This window comes from Dendrobium catenatum, unplaced genomic scaffold (genome assembly GCF_001605985.2).
Source record: "Dendrobium catenatum unplaced genomic scaffold, ASM160598v2 fragScaff_scaffold_1271, whole genome shotgun sequence".
NCBI lineage: Eukaryota > Viridiplantae > Streptophyta > Magnoliopsida > Asparagales > Orchidaceae > Dendrobium > Dendrobium catenatum.
Genome location: NW_021319733.1, coordinates 983,356 through 996,777, shown reverse-complemented (window position 1 = coordinate 996,777; position 13,422 = coordinate 983,356). Strand labels below are relative to the sequence as shown.

The following is a 13,422-nucleotide window of genomic DNA, read 5'->3' as shown; positions in this document are numbered from 1 at the left end:
TTAATTATCTCAAAATAATTAATAGGATTAAATGATTTTAAATGAAAATAATTATTATAAAATATTATAGTAATAATTAAATAATAAATTAGTATTAACAAAAAATATATATTTAATTTAAACTTATCTTATTATACTTTAATTATAATAGAAATAAATCACAAATCTCTTAATTGCTTTCAATATTGAATTGAATTGAGAAACAGTTACACGGGATTTATTAGGATTTTTTATTGAATGTTATCAAACAGTTTTGAGGATTCAACATCCTTAGAATTTTGTAAATCCGTATTTAGAGGATTTGTGAAATCCTACTTAAATTATATATTTGGTGCATCCAAACAGCCCCTTTGTGTGAAATGTCGGATGCAAGGCATATGAAAAAACTATATCCAAATGTCACACATAGATTAAGCATTCACCACACTCCAAATGTCACACAGAGGTGAAGAACTTACATTGGGTCGGAGTGAAGGAGTTGAGCACGTGAGGGAAGCCTTCGGTTCAGTGTTGGCTTCGCAAACAAGCAAGAGAAACTGTGAACGAGCAGGAGACAGCGACGCCCGACCAGAAGAAGATACGTCGAACATGAATCGGAGGAAGATACGATATGTCTGAATGAATTTGTTTTTTTTTTTTTTTTTCCTGTTTCGTATGAGCTTCGCCTTCAAAAATCTGAGCTGTCTTATCTTCACTAAATGACTCAAAATGGGTTGTAGATGAACCTGTCGGTTATCATAAATTGGGACTAGTTTTATGATTCCTCGATCAAACCATCGATTTGAACAGCTCAAAACCAATTATATGCCAAAGCAAGTTTGAAGCAAATCGCAACTAGCCGACCGGCCAGTTCGTGTTAAATCAGTCAAACCGGTCGTTCCAATCAAGTTTTTAAAACATTAGTATTTAGTAGATAAACAATTAGTCGTATTAATTGATAATTAAATTAGATTATAAGTATATTATGTATAATTGTTAGTTATTAATGATAATTAATACTAAAATTAAGAATTAACTCATAAATAACTAAGAGTATAATCAAGACTAGCTTTATTCTTTTATAATTATATTATTAGTAAATTAATTGTCTTAAATTCTAAGTCCTGTTACCAAACAGTTCCAAAATATTTATTACGGCTTAACATCTTCTTTTAAATAGTTTTGAATATTTTATATCGTCAAGATTCAACATCTTAGCTTTAAACTAATCAAATAATTAGCATTATTTAATGATATATATTTATTTAAATATTGAGGTTGGATGGATTATTCCTCAAATTTAGAAGATATTTGGCTACAAGTAGTATTTAGAAAATCTATAAATATTGATTTAGTAAAATTTAAGTTAGTTAATTCAAATACGATTTAATAATACCAAATTACTTGTTAGTATTTTGCAGTTGATTAATGCTAATTTTGAAGATTAATTTATTTGTATCTAATTTACATGATAAAATATTACTTATTCTAACTTAACTTTTTTTTATTGATCATAATAAGATTAATTAAATTATACTTATTATATATTAATTGTTTAATTAATTATTAATTAAATATTAAAACTAATAAAACACGCAATTTTATTATTTAAAAGTAACCCTTTTTCCATAAATTTAATAAAACACAAAAACTAAAAAATTTGATTTCCCGCATGATTTAATATTGTCGTGACATGTAAAGAAAATTAGCATTATTTTTATAAAAAAATTACATAAGAAATTTAGCATTATTTTTATAAAAAATAATTCATAACAATTCTATGATTTAACATGCAAGAATATTCTTTAGGCTTCGTTCGGAATAAATTTTCTTATAAAAATTTGTACTCTAGCTACAATATCTTATCAAAGGCCCAAACAAAGGTCACTCCTGAACGGCTTGCTTTTCCTCGACTCAAACGGCATGTTTCGTTTTCTCCTTTGCTACTATCTCACTACTCGTGACTCGTACGTGACCTCGAGCAAAACTTTTGTTTTCCTTTTCGCTCCTCTCTTGCCATGTTTTTTTTTTCCGCCTCTCTCAACATATTATTTGCATTATTAATTTTGATCTTAGAGCTCATTTTGGCTCTAGTAATAAGTTGGTAAACATAACTATTTTAATATATTATAACATTCCAAATGATATGGCAAACCGCTAGAAAATTGACCATAGGGAAACCGCTGGAAAATTCACCGTCGATAATGGATGTTTTTTTGTAGTGTTTAATTTAGACCATAGGGAAACCACACATGAAGTTTACTAATTGTGTATGATGTTTCTATAGTGATCGATATACATATAAGGGTCATAAGTAGTCACATCACATCGATTAATTGCGAACAATCTAAACCCTAATGGAATATAATGTTGGAGAATTGCATCATTTATAGATGAAAAATATTGAAATCTATAATGGGAGATAAGTTGTTTTATTTTTATTTTTATTTTTTCTGTCAAAGGAATTTCAGTTGAACAATATGTCATAGATCATCAATAAATAGATATTGATTTGAGTCCTCCATAGCTAGTGGAGGATCACATATTGGCCCAACAATAAAGGAAGGATGACTTCAACTAATAGTGCACATGAGATCATGATGAGTCTCGATACATAGGGAATTGCAGCATGAGAAGGTACTATTATAGTGAAATCAAATAGACCAAAATTAATGTTGATTTTTGGTGAGAGAACTCCATCATGATGTGAAATGATTGTAATTATAGTCTCCTACAAGAGTTTTAGGATTTAAACTTGAACTCCTTCCATTCTATGCATTTGATCATCCAAAATGAAGTATAGGTGGCTTTCATCACCCATATTTGTTCTCGTTTATTGAAAATTTGATTGTCGACCATTGAAAAATAACATGTTGAAAATATTCTCATACACGACTCCACATTATTACGTGTTAGAAAATTTGTGATAATAGATTGTTTAATACTTTTGTTTTTTAGAAAGATCCAGCATGGATACATAAATTTTGTAATTAAAAATATAAATTTTTGAGTGAAAATATAGAAAAAATAAAAAAAAATCATGGGCCATAGATGGGTGTTTTGATAAAGTTAGTTATAATCCATAGTGACCCCCTTAATTATATATTATTTTTTTAGTATTTAAGTTTCTTTATGTGATATCTCAAGGATTAGTATAAAGTTCAACATGTTCTAACTAGATCTTAAAAATGTAATACTCTAAATTTTTGCATTTAAACTCTTCTATATGTATATGAAAATATTATGTGTGCATGTTAAGTCTAATTGTGTTCTAAAATGATTTATTGACGTTGGGGTTGACAACCCTTGCGCACTAAGCTCTATGGAATTTTGCAAAATAATTTAGCGCATCCGTGTTGGAGGCTCGTTGCGATGCTATGGGTACTCTAAAGGAGTGTTGTGGTTGGCGCCATAGAGCTAGACCGAATTTTAATTATATATATATATATATATATATATATACCAAATTTTAATAATAATAATAATAATAATATATACATATATTTTGCATTGGCTAGAGAGGAAATAGGGATTTCTAGTGAGAAAGATTATTTTAGGTTATTTTCAATTGACTGTCAAGTTATGAAAGTTGCTCAGATCGATGTATGTTATATTTTATCTATTTCAATTTCAAAAATACTAAAATTTACTTTTTAATTTATATGTGTTTAATTTAAAATTGAGGATAACTTTGTACGAGCATAATTCTTATAGTACAGCTTTCTGTATATTATAGAAATAGTGATTATGTATATTTAGATATTTTCTAGAAATTTTAAACCAAAGTATTTATGAATTATGATATTTTAGTTGATTAGAAAAAAATTCTAACATAAAAAAATAAGGTTGTAATATAATTAAAGCTTCAAGATAATATTTAGAACAATCTTGTATATTTTGATTATGTTATGAAATAACGTTTTTTTTCTCAATAATATGTTTAGTTGCCAACTATTACAGTACTTTTCGAAATTCTAATACGTGTCTATTTATATTTTAATCATTGCAATTTAATGAATTATATGCTTAATTGGTTAAAATGAACGATCCTATGAAAATTTGGTGTGGGTGGAAGAAGTTATATTACAGTGCTTATGTGCATATTCTAGTGTTATATCCACATTATGTTTTGGTGCTGACATTGTGAAGCATAAGGGTTGAAAACAAATTTATTACTTTTTGTTTTGATATACAAGGTACCTGATTATTTACTTTTCTTCAATGCTATATAAGTTTTCTCATAACTACTAGTATAATTATATTTAATATAATGATTTAGTATAAATTAGTTTAAACTCAGCTCCACTTCTGATAAATGAATTATTGAAAATTTATATCGGTGAATGTGGTCTTATGAGTTGTCTACAAGTGTTAGCTCACTATTATTTCGCCTTAAATTTTCAATGTTCGGGAAAGAGAAAAGCTAGTTGATTCATGATTTCATAATTTGAGCTGAGTATGTATATGCGTTCCTTTCTTTGATTTCTATATAGTTATGGTTTGTTATTTATTATGCTTTGCTTTGTTCTGTGTTCCTATCATTATTCATGAATTGTAGTGTAATCATTATATATTCATTTAGATGAAGAAACGAAACGAGAATTTATAAATGAGCTTATTATCAATGCAATAGATGTTTTTTATGTGGTTTGTATTTAATTTTAAAGTTAGAAATTGGAAGGAATCTTCAAAAAAATTAAAAAATTTAGATCTTACAATTGGCCTATTGCAAACCAATATGATAAGACATGTTCCATATGTGAGTTTTATTAGATTGAGTTGTAACAAGCCATTTTGGTATCAAAGCAGTCATTTGGAAATTGATTGTAAAATAGAGCAATATGAAATTGGTTTATAAATTAAGTGAAGTGATTTTGGGTATGTGTCAACATTCATTATTGTTTGTGTTTAATGTACATGTATGTCCAGTTGAGTATTCTGTGTGATTATGGGTTCACCATACCCATATATGATAAACAGATAATGTCAGTCCGGCAATATCGGTATATAGGAATGGTCCTACAGTTAGTTCTTATATTATTTCATAATTTGGTAGTCGAATAGCCCAACTTGTGCACAAGTCACAAATCAAAGTTTCTACGGTATGATTTGATGATGTTAACCATGATGTTTTTGAGGTTGCAACATTTGAGATTTGAAGGTGTTGTTTAACCTAGAGCAGTTGAGGGCTGGTTGAGGAGGTTAGATAAGTCTTTTGATGGTACGCAATATCCTACTAAGAGGATAATAATGTTAGTTATTTTATGTTAGATGGAGAGGTAGAGCGCTGGTGGATGAGCCGGTAGTTTGAGAAGTTTTAGGGAAGATTGATTTGTCTAATTAGCTGGGAGAAAGATTTTAACATGTTCTTAGTTTGGTTCATACCACATTCTACACAATAGTAAATGCAAGGGATTTTTTTTAGATTTATTAAGGGGAGTATGACCTTTATGGAGTACGTGTAGTAATCTTTAAATTTTAAATGGGTTATTTTTACCTATAAAAGTAAACAATTATTTTAGGAGTCATTATAAGTCCAAATCACAAATCGTCTTTGTCATAGTATGTATATTATTATGTTTTGGTTTCAATAAATTTTTTCATAATTTTTGGGCACTAGTATAAATATTTCTTAATAAATTGACATTTTATTTTCTAAAAAAAAATACATTTATTAATATAATTGTGGATTTTGTGACCATTAAGTATTCATTTTATAAACTAATTTCACCAAAATATCCTCGACACACTTAATTAATTTATGAATATTTTTGTATAGTTTTTTATTTCTCGGATTTGAAGATGAAAATTAATTTATATAAATTTTATGCTAAAAATTAAATAATTATAATATTTTATTATGAAATATTTTTCACTTAATTTTTTTTTAATCCATTACCTTTTTTGGATTTCGGTTAATAGAGAGGCAATAGAGAAAAAAATAAATGAGAGAGAAAAATAGAAACAATAATTTGGAGGTCATAGAGCTATTTTTGTTCGTTGGTCCAGTCGATAAATTTGTTATTCATCAGGTATATCACACTATGCATATCACAATTTTTAAAAATACATAGTTTTTTTATATAATTTTTGAATAAAATTATGTTTTTGTTACAAAAAAAATGAGGATAACTTTATGGTGGTTAAACTTTCATAATGTAATTTTTTATATGTTATAGGGATTAAAATTATGAACATTTCAAATATTTTCTAAAAATTTTATAAGGGGGATTTAAGATTTGTGGGGTTTTATCGAATATAAAATAATACTGACATTAAAAAACAATGTTATAGTAAACTTAATGTATTAAAATAGTATTATGCGCAATCTCTAATAATTTAGTTATTTCTTTAAAATATACATTTTTTTCTTAGTAGGATTTTGTGTTTGCCACCGTTATAGAAAATTGTGCAATTCTAATACATGTAAACACTTTAATTGTTAAAATATAATGAAAATGTACATATATAAACCTGAGAGAGATAAGGGGTCAGAATCGTTGGAGATTCTATCTGTTTCAATAAATATTCTAATGATATAAGACATTTTGGTGGCTATAATCCATGTTCTAGTACATACGAACATATTCTGGTGTTATAAGCATAAAAGGGAGTCATATGGGGCCAGAATCATTTGAGTTTCGATCTTTGTCTAAGAAATATAATATAAACTACTTTGTGAAATAAGCTACTCTATGATATGAATTTTTATTTATTTATATGCTTAATAATATTATTTAAATAAATGGAAAACTGCTATGCTCTAATTAAAATTTTCAGTATAGTGATTTTTTAGACTGTATTTAATTGCTTTTAATTATTAAAAAAAATACTTAATGATTTATTTAAAAATAATTTTGATTGGTTTATATGGCTTGCTTAGTTGTTATAGCTCACTAAATTTTGCTTTTGATTTTCAGGATTTAAGAAAGAGAATGACCTGGTTGATTAACAGTTTAGGATTATATCTAAGTTTATAAGTATTTCTCTTTTGATTTGTGCACAATCATGACTAGTTTATGTGAAATCCTTTAAGTAAAATAAGTTAAACCATTAAAACATAGAGGCATCTTTTTATATAATGGTTGAAATTTAATTTATAAACCTTGTAGTTAACTATGTTCATCTCGAAGAAATCATGGGAAGGGTGACCTCTTGTGAAGTTACACCAATATGACAAAACTTTGAGGCCCTTGAGCCAAAGAGAATAATATCTCGATAGTTAAAAAATTTGGATTGTTACAGTTTATTATTCTTTTTTATAACTTATGTTTATTGCCATGTACTATAGTTTATACATTTTGATGGAATTAAAAAAAAATCTCATGGATGACTTTATTTTTAGTATTTAGATATTTTAGTAGTTATGAAGTATGTTATTTATTTAAAATAAATTATAAAAGATAATCTAAAATATTCTAAAAGTCGATCTTGGATTGATTGTCATAGCTCAATATGATAGGATCTATCATGGTCGGGTTGGATTGTTACAAGCTTTTGTGGTATCATAACAATGGTTTTGAAATAGATCATAAAATAAATCTATATGATTTGATATGTAAGTAAAGTAAAATAATCTTGAGTATGTCTTGACTTTATTATTATTTATTTTATGTGAATGCATGTTCAAATGCATATTTTTTGTTATTTTGAATCCTCCATACTATGATATGATAGATGGCAGCTCATGTATTTATATAATACGACTCCGACATTTGGTTCTATTATAGTTTGACAATTTGCTAGTTTGATATCCTAGATGATGGGTGAGGTGTAGAGCCGAGTTCCTTTAGTTAGATTTGATGAGGTTTTTTGACATCTATAAATATTTTTGATATTGAAGCCTCCGATGTTTAAGAGCGTTGTTGAGACCAGGGCAGCGAAGGATTGGTAGGGGAGACTAGAGAATATATTAGACATAATGTAGTGTCCTTCTAAAAGAAAAGTATTGTTAGAAGTCTTTTTGGTAGATGGTGAGGTATAGCACTGGTGGATGGTGGAAGGAGAAGTTTCAGGGGAGGCTGAACTCTTTGATTAGTTGGGATGAGTTCTCTAATGTATTTCAACCAGGTTTGTACCACCTCCTACATGTCACTGTATGAATAATTTTTTCTTAGACCGCTTCGGGGATGCAGGGCAGTTATGAAGTATGAGATAGAGTTCACTTCTTTTGGATAAATAAGCTCCACAGCTGGTTAGCAATCCCCCGGAGAAGTGTTATATGTTTTTAAGGGGACTACAAGACAGTTTGAGATAACCTCTGATGCAATTTCACATTTTTTTTCAGCTTGTGGAGAGAGCTCATCTAATAGAGAATGGTTTGATAGCTACTTAGTAGTGGTGGACTGTTAGTATAAAGAGGTGTAGTGATGAGATATATTGTAGTGAATTTTTTGGTAAGAATAATAAATTTGTACTTAGAGAGTTTAGGAAAGGTGGATAATATATGTTATGGGTAATGTTGTTAGTTATGAGAATTTTATCAGTGGGACATCTATATACTGTAGTTGTGGCATATATCATTTCAGTGAATAGTATATGATGATTGGCTAGTGTTTCATATGTGAACATGTTATACACATGATGATAGAGTATCTACATGCAGGATTTGACTAACAATCTGAGTATAGACCTGAGAATTTTGTTAGAGGCTGTGGATCTAGTTTTTGACAGTTAACCCATTTGGTAGTGGTCAGAGAAAGTCTGGTAGTTATGTCGTATCAACTCTGGTTCAACCACATGTATATAGTTTAACTTAGCAGGAAGATCGCGATGCTCTAAATATTATGACAAATATGGTTAACTTTTTTAATCAGCCATGCCATATTTTATTCGATTATGGAGATAGTCACTCATTTATTTTTGAGCATTTTTTAAATTTATTGCACTTGACTTCAATTTTAATGTATATTTTTCTTTCAATTATATTACCGACTATAGATTGTATGATAGCCAATAGAGTTTGCTTTTGTGATATTGATATTTTGATAGGAAGTGAAGGGCACGTTAGTTTGATTTTATTACCTATTTTTTAATTTGTGTTTGATACTATTTTGGGTATGGACCGACTGAGTCGGTATGAGGCTCATATTGATTGTTTTAAGAAGCAACTTAAATTATTTTTTGCAGTGAGAGTTATGTATGTTAGGGTGTTAGAGGAGTTAGATCCTGTTTGATTTATACTGTGGAAGTAGATAAACTGTGGAAAAAGGGTTGTATGATATTTCTAACATCACTTCAAGATATGAATATATATTATAGTTCTCTTTCTAATATTTTAGTAGTACGAGATATTCCAAATATTTTTTTATGAGGAGTTTGTTAGTTTACCTCTGATCAAAGATATCTTATTTGGTTTATTTTTTGGTACGACCCTGATTTTCAAAGTTTCAAAGAGGATGGCATTTAAGGAGCTTCAAGAGTTGCTTGATTGATAATTCATTCATCCAAGTGTATCTCTATAGGGATCATATATTTTATTTGTGAAGAAAAAAGGTGGTGTGATGCTTATGTGCATTGACAACATAGAGTTAAATAAAATGACTATCAATGATAAGTATCCTCTATCGTGAATTGATATATTCAATTAACTTGTTGGATCTTCTGTATTCTCAAAGAATGATTTACGATCTGCTTATTATCATGTGAAGGTGGGAGAGGCTGATGTCATGAAGATAACTTTCAGTACGAGATACATATACACTATGAGGTTTTGGTCGTGTCTTTTAAGGTGGCGAACGTATCATTTGTCTTTATGGATATGATGAATAATATGTAAAGATTTTTTGGATCAATTTGTGTTTATTTTCATTGACAATATTCTGGTTTATTCTGCTTCTGAGAAAAACCATATCAAACATTTGAGGATTATTTTGGATACTCTGAGAAACATCATCTATATACAAAATTCTCTAGATGTGAGTTTTGACTGAGGATCATTTCTTTTTATGAGACATGTGGTGAGTAGTGCAGGTATTTTTATTGATCACCAAAAAGTTTAGGCAACCACTAATTTGCTTAATCCTACAACTGTATTTGAGGTACATAGTTTCTTGAGTGTAATTGGATATTATCAAACATTTCTGTGAAGGGTTACTATTTTATTTTATACCTTTGACGAGACTAACTCAAAAGTTAGTAGCTTGCTTGTTGTGATTTTTGCTTTGAAGATTTGGAGACACTATATGTACTAAGATGTTAGATTTTTATGAATCATCAAAGTTTTAAATATATATTCACATAGAAGGATTTGAACCTGAAGCAAAGAAGATGGCTTGAGTTGATCTAAGACTATCTGATTCTTCAATATTATCCTAATAAGGCTAATGTGGTGGAATATGCATTAAGCATAAAATCTTCTTGAGTTTTATTTCTTCAACTTACTTTTAATGAGTCTTTGATATGAGATATACATATATTATAATTAGAAGTGATTTTTTTTTATTATGAGATTTTGATATATTAGCTTATATGATTATTTAACCTTCATTGCAAGAAAATATTTATGAAGCTAATAAGTCATATGCATAATATCTAAAGTTGATTGATCATATCATTTTTGATAAGAAAGTAGAACTACGAGTTTCTAATTATGATATTATTTTCTAAAAGGATAGAATGTGGGTTCTTATTTTTTGAGATCGAAGGCGAGAGATTTTTCATGAAACTCATTATTCAGACTATACTATTTATCTAAGAAGAAATAAGATGTACGAAGATTTGAAGAATGATATAGCGACTTTTATTTCAAAGTGGGAGGCTTGTCGGTTAGTGAAGGCTAGGCATCAATGACTGGGTGATTTTTTGCATCCATTACATATTTCAGAGCAAAAATGGGAAGAGATGATGATGGATTTTGCTATGGGTTTTCTGAAATTGAGGTAGGGCATGATGCTATCCGGGTTGTAGTTGATGGACTAACAAAGTTAATGCATTTCATTTCGATTCGATAGATAAATCTAATTTATAGGTTAACATAGTGCCAAATATATTATTAGATTGCACGCCGTGTCGAATATGATCGTATTTGACCAGGATGACAAGTTTTTCTCTATATTATAGAGAGGTATTCAATGAGGATTGAGTACAAAGTTGCACTTTAGTACAACTATTTATCCCCATACATATGGACAGTTCAAAAGGATTATTCATGTACTAGTGGATCTTTTGAGACTAAATGTCATGTATTTTATGTGTAATTAGGAGGATCGGATCTCGTTGATAGAGTTTATGTATAACAAAAGTTATTAGTACAATATAGGTATAACTCCTTACAAAGCTCTATTTGGTAGGTAGTGCAGGACTACTATATTTTACTATATATGTTACTTTATTGATTGGAGAGGGTATGGTAGCTAGTAGGGTATGATTTTGTGACTTATATATATTTGATAGGAAGTGTAGGTATAGTCTAAAATTTTTATCAAATTTTTTGTTTGTTTTTGTTTTGGGTATGGATTGGTTGAGTTAATATGAGGCTCAAATTAATTATTTGAAGAAGTGACTCACCTTATTTTTGGGCAGTGAGTGCTGTCTTTTTTCAGAGAGTTAGATATATTTTTTCATGTCTAATCTATGCTATGAAAGTGGATAAACTATGAAAGAAATGTTGTATGGTATTTATGGTATCAGTTAGGGTTAACAATGTAGTCTCTTTGTGTTAACTCTCTGTTGTTTCGCCTTCTATTTTCAGGGCCTAGGAAATGGAAAGAGTAAATTGAACAGCAGTTTCAAGATTTGGTTTGTTTATGTATATATTCATTTATTTTGACTATTATACAGTCATGATTAGTTATTTATTCGGCTCTATTCCACATTCCTATTAGTAGCCATCTGATGTTGTGTAATTATTGTATATTTATTTTAGCGATGAAATGAAAAGAGAATTTATTGATGAGTTTATTTCAATACACTCGATATTATTAGTACCTTATGATATGTTAGTAGTTTTAAAGTTAACAAATATAATATATTATTTGAAAAGTTTACAAAACTTAAGTCCTGGGGTTGGCCTGCAACAAACCATCACGATATGACTTGTTCCATTTGTGGGTTTTGCCGGGTTGGGTTGTGACACTTAATGACCTTATAATTAAATGATAATGTGCTCATTGGATTTATCTCATAAACCCACAATATTTGATTATAAGCTCACAAGATTTGGAGACCATTTGGACCTTCAATTAATGACCCAAGGATTCCAAATATAGATCAAAATGCTTGATTGGAGTTATTTTGAAACGTTTGTGGTGTCTATGAATTTATCTTAATAAAATGTGTGGTTTGACTATAAACTTATTGAAATTGGAATTCAGATGACCTTAATTTTGATTCAAAAAATTCCATTATATAATAACTTTAGATTTGTGCTAATTAAGTACTTTTTTAGGAGAAATATCAATTATCATAAATAGATAATGCATCAAATCCTTAGAACTTATTAATTTACCAATTGAGTATTGATAAAAAGTATTCAAATTTATTTAATTTATTAATCAATAACAAACTATAATTAAGCCAAGCCAAAAATAATCTATAGAGCACATTCACTCTTTTGTAGCTATACTTACAATTTTTAGAACACTTTACATTATTACCCATTAAATAATAATAATTAAAAAAAAACAAAAACCTCTATTATTTATTTATTTTATCTTACAATGTCTTAAGCAAAGCAACTAATCCGAAATATATTGTACTTTGTTTTTCGACCTCCGTCTGAATTCGGCTAAATAGCAACCCTATTATGTAAACGCGCAAAACTCGTACTTCTACTCTCACGCCTGGTTTGATTCCTGTGTGTGTTCTTGTTCTGCTCTTCGCCTCATTTACCGTTCTCCCCTGAGATCTTGCCGCCTTAAAGGCGAGATCGAATATAAGGAAGCTCATCTAGCTATCTTGTACTCCTGCTGCCACCCGCGCTCGGCCGTCTCTCATGGGATTCCGCTAACGATTGCATCTTACCCTTGATTTGACGTCGAAGAACCGTATGACATGAAAGCACGCTTATTTTTTTTTCCTGTTTATACCTTGTTCAGTTTATCGGATTGAATAGTCTATCTTATTACGATGAGTTATATAGTTGAGATCTGAAATATTTATTAACTGCTTCTCTATTTGTTATTTATGCTTCTAGTGTAAATAGATCTAGTGTTATTGTTAGTTTTTGTTTTTGCGATTTATATACTATAGTTGGAAAGGTATAGAGGGTGGTTAGCGCCTGATTGTTGGTTCATATTTTCATATGGCAATTTGACTTTCAGAGTTGTGGATCATGTTTTGATTATATCCGTATAGTTGGAAATAAGTTGGATTTCGTACATTCCTACATGTTCTCATGTGTTAATAGATTGGTATGCAGCCTTTAGTAGGAGAGAAGTGGATGGTGAAGACAAGGTGGATATCATTTGAATTTTGCCATTGCGATGGTAGTCCAAAGAACAT

General features: G+C 29.1%; 1 protein-coding gene across 1 annotated transcript in view; it reads left to right on the top strand.

The window, feature by feature from the left end:
• The first annotated feature begins 12,684 nt into the window (after positions 1-12,684).
• Positions 12,685-13,422, top strand: part of LOC110100851 (cation-chloride cotransporter 1) — a 66,810-nt gene continuing 66,072 nt past the window's right edge. Inside the window, exon 1 of the mRNA XM_020828544.2 lies at positions 12,685-12,965. The gene's annotated coding sequence lies outside the window, so the exon portion shown is untranslated. The remainder of the gene's footprint in view (positions 12,966-13,422) is intronic.